Source organism: Pongo pygmaeus, chromosome 15 (assembly GCF_028885625.2).
Source record: "Pongo pygmaeus isolate AG05252 chromosome 15, NHGRI_mPonPyg2-v2.0_pri, whole genome shotgun sequence".
Lineage (NCBI taxonomy): Eukaryota > Metazoa > Chordata > Mammalia > Primates > Hominidae > Pongo > Pongo pygmaeus.
The window spans coordinates 57,102,595-57,113,771 of NC_072388.2; positions in this window are offsets into that span (position 1 = coordinate 57,102,595).

Here is an 11,177-nt window from a genome sequence, read left to right on the forward strand (position 1 = left end):
AAGTATGTACTTCTATAAAGAAATACCTGAAGGTAGGGGGCAAAAAAGGACATACTTCTAAATGTGTGCAATTTGAACATCAGAGGAAAAAAACCTTCCAAAATACAAACAGCATAGCAGGCATGCAAACCCAAGGCCACTGTGGTTGGCTGGTACTGAGACTAGAACTCAAGTTTAATCAAGTTGGTGATTTTTTAGCCTGGTGAATACAATGAGAGATTTCTGCTTTTCTCCACCTAGGTATGTCATGGCCCTTTTGTGCTTCCTTCTTTGACTAGAAATCTTAAAATCTTCCCTTTAAATAGGTCAGGAAGTAGATAGGCCCAGTATATTACTTTTCAGTGTTAAATATAAATGGAAATCCTATTTTTCACAATTTTCCTAAGTCAATTTATGTACCCCTTCTCCTTTAATATCTGAGCATTTCTCACGTACCTTTTTGAAACACTGATGCTATTAAGTTGAAATTTTTACTGTAATGACTGAGGTAGTCATCACTCTTGGGTATGACCTTCATTTGTTGTTACTAGAGTTTAAACTCTTTCATATACCTTTAATATCCCAAGATTACTGTGTTACAGTTTTATTACTCTTTCTCTGATCCACTGTGTCTCCAGCCTCCCCATCTGTTTTCTTCTCAAGGTTCCCTCCCTCCCTCATTGCCAGTAGCAAGTTTCATCTCCTTTTAGCCTTCTTTTGGGGTACTTCCTCAAACCTTTCATTTCACTTGGCCTCTGAAGGTTCTACTGAGTTCTATCTTATTAGTACTAAAGACATAAATAAGAGATAAGGAAATTGCTGATTTCAAAACAGATTGGTCTCATGTCTAAAGACTAACTGCTGTTGTCTAAAACAGTCCTAATGAAAGGACTTTACATGGAGAAATTGGTGGTTCCTTTTTTTTCATTCACTGGCTCATTCAATGAATACTGATAGAGTGCTTTCTATATACCATATACTGCTCTGGCATAGTAGCATTTTAGTACAATGGACTCAATGTGACAACAATAATAGACTTCAAAAACAAACTACAGTTCTTTGAGGAGATCTGTAAAATTGATAAACCTGCATCCAGGCTGATCAGGAAATAAAGAGGAAGACATAAACTACCAGTATCAGGAATGAGGGTCGTGATCACTACATACTGTATCTATAGCTATTTTAAAGATAGGGAGGCCAGGCATGATGGCTTATGCCTGTAATCCCACCACTTTGGGAGGCTGAGGCAGGCAGATCACCTGAGGTCAGGAGTTTGAGACCAGACTGGTCAACCTGGCGAAACCCCATCTCTACTAAAAATATAAAAATTAGCTGTGCATGGTGGCATGTGCCTGTAGTCCCAGCTACTTGGGAGGCTGAGGCACAAGAATCACTTGAACCCAAGAGGTGGAGGTTGCAATGAGCTGAGATCGCCCCACTGCACTCCAGCCTGGGCAAGAGTAAGACTCTGTCTCAAAAAAAAAAAAAAAGGAATATCATGAACATCTTTATGCCAATATATTTGCCAACTTCGCTGAAATAGAAAAATTCCTTGAAAGACACGAATTACTGAAGCTCACTCCAGAAGTTGATAACCTGAATAGCCCTATATCTATAAAGAAATGGAATTGATGTTAAAAAAAACTTCCCACAAAATAACTCCAGATCCAGTTGGTTTCAGTAGTGAAGTCTACCAAACACTTAATGAAGGCATAATAGTGATTCAACTCCAAGTCTCCCAAAAAACTGAAGAAGATTGCTTCTAAATCACTCTACAAGACCAGCATAAGTATGACACTAAAACCAGACAAAGGCATTTCAAGAGAAGAAAACTAAAGACCAATATCTTTCACGAAAATACATGCAAACATTCTAAACAAAATTTCAGTAAATAAAAGTCAACAACATATTAAAAGGATAATACAACGTGGGCCAAGTGGGATTTATTTCAGGAATACATGATTGGTTTAATATTTTTTAAAAATCAGTGAGGCATAGTGGTTCACGCCTGTCATTCCAGCATTCTGGGAGGCTGAGGCAGGAGGATCACTTGCGCCCAGGAGTTCAGGGCCAGCCTGGGCAGCATAATGAGAGTGAGTCTCTACAAAAAAAAATTTTTAATTAGCCAGGTGTGGTGGTGCATGTCTGTGGTCCCAGCTACCTGGGAGCCTGAGGCAGGAGGAGTGCTTGAGCCCAGGAGTTCAAGGCTGCAGTGAGCTATGGTCATGCCACTGCATTCCAGCCTGGGCAACAGAGTGAGACCCTGTCTCAAAAACAAAATAAATAAAAATCAATGTAATTTACCACATTAACAAGTTAAAAAAGAAAAACCTTATGAGGCAGAAAAAGCATTTGACAAAATCCATCTGTTCTCAATAAAAATTCTCAACAAAGTAAGCATAGAAGGGAACTTCTTCAACTGATAAAGGACACCTATGAAAAACCTACAGTTAACATCATATTTAATGATGAACGACTGAATGTTTTTCCTCAAATTATTGATTGATGGATTGAGATGGAGTCTCACTTGTTGCCCAGGCTGGAGGGCAGTGGTACGATCTCGGCTTACTGCAACCTCTGCCTCCCTGGTTCAAGTGATTCTCCTGCCTCGGCCTCCCAAGTAGCTGGGATTACAGGCACCTGCCACTACGCCCTGCTAATTATTGTATTTTTTTTTTAGAAGAGATGGGGTTTTCCCATGTTGGTCAGACTGGTCTCGAACTCCTAACCTCAAGTGATCTGCCCACCCTGGCCTCCCAGAGAGTTTGGATTACAGGCATGAGCCACCATGCTCGGCCTTCCTCAAGATTAGGAATGAGACAGATATCTACTCTACTTGCTGCTGCCTTTTTTTTTTTTTTTTTTTTTTGCTTTTTTTCTTTCCCTGAGACAGGGTCTGACTCTGTTACCCAGGCTGGAGTGCAGTTGTTGGATCACAGCTCACTGCAGCCTCCATCTCCTAGGCTGATGCCATCCACCCACCTCAGCCTCCCAAGTACCTGTGAGTACAGGCTTGAGCCACCATGCGTGGCTAATTTTTGTAGTTTTTATAGTTATAGGGTCCCACTATGTTGCCCAGGCTGGGCTTGAACTCCTGTGCTCAAGTAATCCTCCCATCTTGGCCTCCCAAAGTGCTGAAATTACAGGCATGAGCCACCACACCTGGCCTCTCACCACTTCTTTTTTGTTGTTGTTGCTTTTGGTTTTTTTTTGTTTGTTTGTCTTTTTTGAGACAGAGTCTCGCTCTGTCGCCCAGACTGGAGTGCAGTGGCGCGATCTCGGCTCACTGCAAGCTCCGCCTCCCAGGTTCACGCCATTCTCCTGCTTCAGCCTCCCAAGTAGCTGGGACTACAGGCCCCCCACCACTACGCCCGGCTAATGTTTTGTATTTTTAGTAGAGAAGGGGTTTCACCGTGTTAGCCAGGATGGTCTCGATTTCCTGACCTCGTGATCTGCCCACCTCAGCCTCCCAAAGTGCTGGGATTACAGGGGTGAGCCACCGCGCCTGGCAGGCCTCTCACCACTTCTATTCAACATTGTACTAGGAGTTCTAGCCAGAGCATTTAGGTAAGAAAAAGAAATCATATAGGTATCTAGACTGGCGAGTTTGGCAAGATTATGAGATGCAAGTTTAGTATACAGAAATCATTTGGATTTCTACGCACTAGCAATAAAGATTGAATAATTGGAAATTTTAAAATACCGTTTACAGTAGCATAAAAATATGAAATATATCAGGATAAATCTGACAGGATGGGAAAGACCTCTATATTGAAAACTGCAAGATATTGCTGAGACAAAGATAGTCTTTATGAGGGACTATACCTTGTTCATGGGTCATAAAACTTAGTATTGTTGAGATTCTTTGCTCCTCAAATTCAGTGCAATCCCAATAAAAATACCAGCAGGTATCTTGTAGAAATTGACAAGCTAATTATAAAATTCATCTGGAGATAAAAAGGACCTAGAGAAGCCGAAAAGAACTTTGAATAAGAACTAAGTTGAAGGCCTAGCATTACCTAATTTCAATAATTATTATCAAGCTATAGTAATCAAAAACAGGGTGGTACTGGAATAAGATGGACAAATAGATCAATAGAACTGAATAGCCAAAAATACGCTCTCATATGTATGGACAAGTGATTTTTGACAAAGGTGCCAAGGCAATATGGTGAAGATAAGACAGCCTTTTAAGGAAATGGTGCAGGGCGGACACAGTGGCTCACGCCTGTAATCCTAACACTTTGGGAGCCCAAGGCAGGCGGATTACTTGAGGTCAGGAGTTCAAAACCAGCCTGGCCGACATGGTGAAACCCCGTCTCTACCAAAAAAATACAAACATTAGCCGAGCGTGGTAGCGGGCACCTGTTATCCCAGCTACTCAGGAGGCTGAGGCAGGAGAATCGCTTGAACCCAGGAGGCTGAGGTTGCAGTGAGCCGAGATCAGGCCATTGCACTCCAGCATGTGCAACAGAGTGAGACTCTGCCTCAAAAAGAAAAAAAGAAAGAGAGAGAAAGAGTGAGGGAAGGAAGAAAGGAAGGAAAGGAAGGAAGGAGGGAGGGAGGGAGGAAGGGAAAGCAGGCAGGGAGGGAGGGAGGGAAACAGTTGGACATCCATATGCAAAAAAATTAACTTGGATCCATACCTTGCAAGATATATGAAAACAAAGTGGATCACAACCTTAAATAGATCACAACATGGATCAGAAAACCTAAAACTATAAAACGTCTAAAAGAAAATAGGAGAAAACATTTGTGACCTTTTGCCTAACTGGGTTAGGCAAAGATTGCTGGATACAACATCAAAAGCATAAAGTAACAAATTGATAAATTGGACTTTACCAAAATTTAAAACTTTGGTACTTTAAAAGACACTGTTAAAAGAATAAAAACACAATAAACAGACTGGGAGAAAGTACTTGCATAGTACACATCACATAAAGGACTTCAAAATATAGAAAGAACTATCAAAACAGTAAAAAATGCAATTTCTAAAAAATAGACTAAGGATGTGAACATATACTTCAACTAAGAAGATATATGGATGGCAATTATGCACATTAAAAAAAGATGTTCTTCAAGAGAATGAGAAGACAAATCACAGACTGGGAAAAAATATTTGCAAAAGACAGAACTGATAAAGGATTGTTATCCAAAATATACAAAGCTTAAAACGCAACACTAAGAAAACAAACAACCTGATTTAAAAATTGGCAAAAGATTTCAACAGACATCTCACCAAAGAAGATATATAAATGGGAAATAAGCATAGGAAACAATGTTCAATATCATAAGTATATGTCATTTGAGAACTGCAAATGAAAACACTGAGATACTACTACACACCTATTAGAATGCAAAAATCTAAAACACTGACAATACCAAATGCTGGGGAAGATGTGGAGCAACAGGAACTCTCATTGCTGGTAGGAATGCAAAAATGCTACAGCCACTTTGGAAGACAGTTTGGCTGTCTTCAGTTTCTTTCTTTCTTTTTTTTATTTTTTTTAAGACGGAGTCTCACTGTGGGAGTCTCACTGTGTCACCCAGTCTGGAGTGCAGTGACACCCAGTGGAGTGCACTGTGTCACCCAGTCTGGAGTGCAGTGGCAGGATCTCTGCAGGATCACTGCAAGGTCTGCCTCCCGGGTTCATGCTATTGTCCCGCCTCAGCCTCTCGAGTAGCTGGGACTGCAGGCGCGTGCCACCACGCCTGGCTAAATTTTTGTATTTTTAGTAGAGACAGGGTTTCACCACGTTAGCCAGGATGGTCTCCATCTCCTGACCTCATGATCCGCCCGCCTCGGCCTCCCAAAGTGCTGGGATTACAGGCGTGAGCCACCGTGCTCGGCCTTCAGTTTCTTATAAAACTAAACATAGGTCAGGCTCGATGGCTCACGCCTGTAATCCCAGCACTTTGGGAGGCCGAGGCGGGCGGATCACGAGATCATGAGTTGGAGACCAGCCCAGCCAAGGTGGTGAAACCCCGTCTCTACTAAAAATTTAAAAATTAGCAGGGCGTGGTGGCGGGCGCCTGTAATCCCAGCTATTTGGGAGGCTGAGGCAGGAGAATTGCTTGAACCTGGGAGGCAGAGGTTGCAGTCAGCCAAGATCGTGCCACTGCACTCCAGCCTGGGCGACAGAGTGAGACTCTGTCTCAAAAAACAAACAAACAAAAACCTAAACATAATTATACCACATGATCTAGCAGTCACACTCCTTCGTATACACTGAAATGAGTTGCAAATTTACGGCCACACAAAAACCTGCACGCATCCAGCATGGGCAACATAAGAGTACACACATCCAGCATAGGGCAACATATTTTTTTCTACAAAAAAAAAATAAAAAAATTATCCAGGCATAGTGTGCATGCCTGTGGTCCCAGCTACCTGGAAGGCTGAGATTGGAGGATTGCTTGAGCCTGGGAGGCTGAGGCTGCAGTGAGCTTTGATCATCGTGCCACTGCATTCCAGCCTGGGCAACAAAGGAAGACCTTGTCTAAAAAAAACAAAACAAACAAAACCTGCACATGCTTGTTTATAGCAGCTTTATTTATAATTGTCAAAACCTAGAAGCAACTGAGACATCCTTCAAGTAGATGAATGGAAAAACTGTGGTATATCCAGAATATGATATTATTCAGCACTAAAAAAAATGAGCTACCAAGCCATGAAAAGACATGGAGAAAATTTAAAAGCATACTGCTAAGTGCAGAAACGCAATCTGAAAAGGCTATATACTGGATGATTCCAAATATATGACATTCTGGAAAAGGCAAAACTATGGAGATAGTAAAAAGATAAGTGGTTGCCAGCATTTAGAGGACAGGAAGGGATGTACAGGTGGAGCACAGGGGATTTTTAGGGCAGTGAAATTATTTTCTATGATACTAGAATTGTGGATACATGTCACTATATATTTTTCCAAATCATTATACATTTGTACAAAACCAAGAATGAACCCTAATGTAAACTCTATGGACTCTGGATGGTAATAATGTGTCAGTGCCGGTCCATTAATTGTAACAAATGTATCACTCAGGTGAGGGATGTTGATAGTAGTGGAGACTATGCATGTGTAGGGGTCAGGGGGATACAGGAACTCTGTACTTTATACTCAATTTTGCTGTGAACCTAAAACTGTTCTAAAAATTAACGTCTATTTAAAAAGTTGCTCAACATCATTAGGCATTAAGGAAATGCAAGATGAAACTCATGGTGAGAATCTACTATAGCCTTATTAGAATGGCTAAAATTTATAAATTTGACACAGACAAGTGTTAGTGACAATATTGAGGAACTAGAACTCTTTTTTTTTTTAAGACAGTGTTTTGCTCTTGATGCCCAGGTTCAAGTGCAATGGCGCAATCTCGGCTCACCTCAACTTCTGCCTCCCAGGTTCAAGTGATTCTCCTGCCTCAGCCTCCCGAGTAGCTGGGATTACAGACATGCGCCACCACGCCCGGCTAATTTTGTATTTTCAGTAGAGACGGGGTTTCTCCATGTTGGCCAGGCTGGTCTCGAACTCCCGAACTTGAACACCCACCTCAGCCTCCCAAAGTGCTGGGATTACAGGCGTGAGCCACCGCGCCCAGCAGAACTAGAACTCTTATACATTGATGTTGCAAAATGGTATAACCATTTTGGAAAAGTGTTTGGCATTTTCCTTCTTTTTTTTTTTTCGAGACAGAGTCTCATACTGTCGCCAAGGCTGCAGTGCAGTGGCGTGATCTCGGCTCACTGCAAGCTCTGCTTCCTGAGTTCATGCCACTCCCCTGCCTCAGCCTCCTGAGTACCTGGGACTACAGGCGCCCACCACCATGCCTGGCTGATTTTTTGTATTTTTAGTAGAGATGGGGTTTCACCGTGTTAGCCAGGATGGTCTCCATCTCCTGACCTCATGATCCCCCAACCTCGGCCTCCCAAAGCGCTGGGATTACAGGCGTGAGCCACTGCGCCTGGCTGGCATTTTCTTAAAACAAACAAACAAACAAAACAAACATATCCCTACCATAGGATTCAGCTATTTTACCTTAGGTATTTACTCAAGAGAATAGGAAAGGCATATTCATATAAAGACCTCTATATAAATGTTTATGGAAACTTTATTTGTTGTAATAGTCAAAAATTGGAAACAATTCAAAGTTCAACAGATGAATGGTTAAACAAATTTTGATATGATCATAAAATGGACTACTACTTACCAATAAAAATGAACTATTGATACAATAACATGGATTAATCTCAAAATAATTGTACTGAGTAAAGGAAGCCAGACAATAAAAGAGTACATACTATATGATTCCATTTATATAATACTCTAGAAAATGTAAACTAATCTACAGTGACAGAAAGTAGGGCATGTTTGTGGCAAGGGAAAGGAAGGATGGAGAAAGTTATTAAAGAAGTACCTTTAATGGTAGATAGATATATGGTTACTATCTTGATTTTGATGATAGTTTCCTGGATGCATACATATGTCAAAATTTATAAAACTGTACACCTTAAATATCTGCAATTTATTGTATATCAATTTTACCTCGATAAAGTGATTTAAAAGAAAGAGAGTGGCCGGGCATGGTGGTTCATGCCTGTAATCCCAGCACTTTGGGAGGCCGAGGCGGGCAGATCACCCGAGGTCAGGAGTTCGAGACTTGCCTGGCCAACATGGTGAAACCCCATCTCTACTAAAAATACAAAATTAGCTGGGCATAGTGGCGCACGCCACTAATCCCAGCTACTCGGGAGGCTGAGGCAGGAGAATTGCTTGAACCTGGAGATCGTGCCATTGCACTCTAGCCTGGGCGACAAGTGAAACTGTATCTCAAAAAATAATAATAAATAAATAAAAGAAAGAGAGCTATCATCCAGCATAGAACCATGTTTTGAAGACAACTATTATTAGTGCTATCTCAATATGAAAATGATCAAAGCTTTATAGGAATTCTGATCACCAAATTAGCAAGAGTGGTGCCTATATCTGAGAAGAAAATATCTACCTGTCCCATAGAAACTTGCCTAATTTTTCAATTATGTTTCCTCATGGCCTCTCTCTGTGGCAATTTCAACTTTAGAAATCTGTTTATTCGTAATTGCTGTAATAATTCTCCTATTTTTATGTGTCACTGTTTACTTTGCTCCTGAATACCCAGGTAATCTCAACAGTTTCTCTCGCTCCATCCCTCTCCGTTTACCACAGGTATTAACTATGTGAAAGGGAAGGTGAAAGATGGGAAGAAGGCCACAAGACTGGTGGTCTTAGAAGACAAGTTGCCGTCAACCTAAAGAAAGATCAATTGAAGCTGGGCTAAACCCTTGCTAAGATTCTGAACCAGTCCCTAATCACCAGTAATACTTACAAGATGCTGACACTATCCTCTCCTCTGTGTTTACAATCAGGTTTTCACAATAACCAAGTTCCCTTCTAGAAGACAATTATGAGAAAAAAACATACAGTACTCAAGAAAGCATGATATGTAACTTACCCCTGCTAACTCTTAAATTTTGAGGGCTGAGGCTACTACTCAGACCCACTGGTTTTTTAATCTATCTACCAATTTATCATTTACCTATCTATATATATTTTTTTTGAGACAGAGTCGCACTCTGTTGCCCAGGCTGGAGTGCAGTGGTGTGATTGATCTCAGTTCACTGCAACCTCCTCGCCTCCTGGGTTCAAGCAATTCTCATGCCTCAGCCTCCCAAGTAGCTGGGATTACAGGCACGTGCCACCATGCCCGGCTAATTTTTGTATTTTAAGTAGAGACGAGGTTTCACCATGTTGGCCAGGCTGGTCTCAAACTCCTGACCTCAGGCGATCCACCCACCTCGGTCTCCCAAAAGTGCTGGAATTACAGGTGTGTCCACCACATCCAGCCACCTATGTATTTTTATAGAGACAGGGTCTCATTCTGTCACCCAGGCAGGAGTGCAGTGGCAGTGATCATAGCTCACTGCAGCCTCCAACTCCTAGGCTCAAGTGATTCCTCCAGAGTAGCTAGGGCTACAGGTGCACACCACGACCAGTATTTTGTTTTGTTTTGTTTTTGTTTTATCAAGACGGAGTCTTGCTCTGTTGCCCATGCTGGAGTACAGTGGTGTGATCTCAGCTCACTGCAACCTCTGCCTCCCGGGTTCCAGCAATTCTCCTGCCTCGGCCTCCCAAGTAGCTGGGATTACAGGCACGCGCCACCACACCCAGCTAATTTTTGTATTCTTAGTAGAGACAGTGTTTCACCATGTTGGCCAGGCTGGTCTCGAACTCTTGACCTTGTGATCTGCCTGCCTCGGCCTCCCAAAGTGCTGGGATTACAGGCATGAGCCACTGTGCCCAGCCCTTGTTTTGTTTTTTTTAGAGATGGGTTCTTGCAATGTTGCCCAGGCTGGTCTCCAAGTCCTGAGCTCAAGTGATCCTCCCACCTCAGCCTCCCAAAGTGTTGGGATTTCAGTTGTGAGCACTGCACCTAGCCAGACCCACTGGTATTCAAAGCAGTGATGAGCACCTTGCTATGCACACACTAGTGATAACAGTAAATTGTAAATCAGTAAATAGCAATTGTATAACCTAAATAAAAATGAATTATCTAGTTCTTTAGGTCCCTAGCTTATGCCTTCTCTTCTCCTTAGTAGAAAAGTCAGAACTCTGGTATTTAGGACAAAGTCTTACCTTCTTTCTTTCTGCTGTGTCCGCTGAGTAAGGCAAATATTAGAAAAGCAGCTAGGCCAGTATCATGGGACTCTCAGTTGTTTTTGCTTTGGGACCTTTGACTGTCAGGCTCAGCCCAGCAATTTAACGTATTTTTCTAGATTAAACAGTGTTGCTTCTGAATTCCTCCCTTGGACCTTGGAGTGCTGGGTCCTTTCAGGCGACAAAGGATACCAGGTTGGGGAGTACGGGCTAGTGTTAGACAATGTGAACTAGGAGGTGACCAAAGTTGACCTTAGAGTCAACTTGATTTTGCAGGTGAGGGAACAGAGACCTAAACGACCACCGGCTCCCAGTAAAGCAGATTCGCAGCATACTGTGCTTTGCCTGAATGCGTGATGTACACACAGGGGCAGAGGTGTGTTTGGAGAAAGGGTTCAGAATTTGGAGTGCGACAGACGTAGGTTCGAACAGAGCTCTGCTACTCGTTGGCTGTGAGGGCTCCCGCACACTTCCTCCCGAACGCTCGGCTTCCTCCCCGGTCCGCAAGCC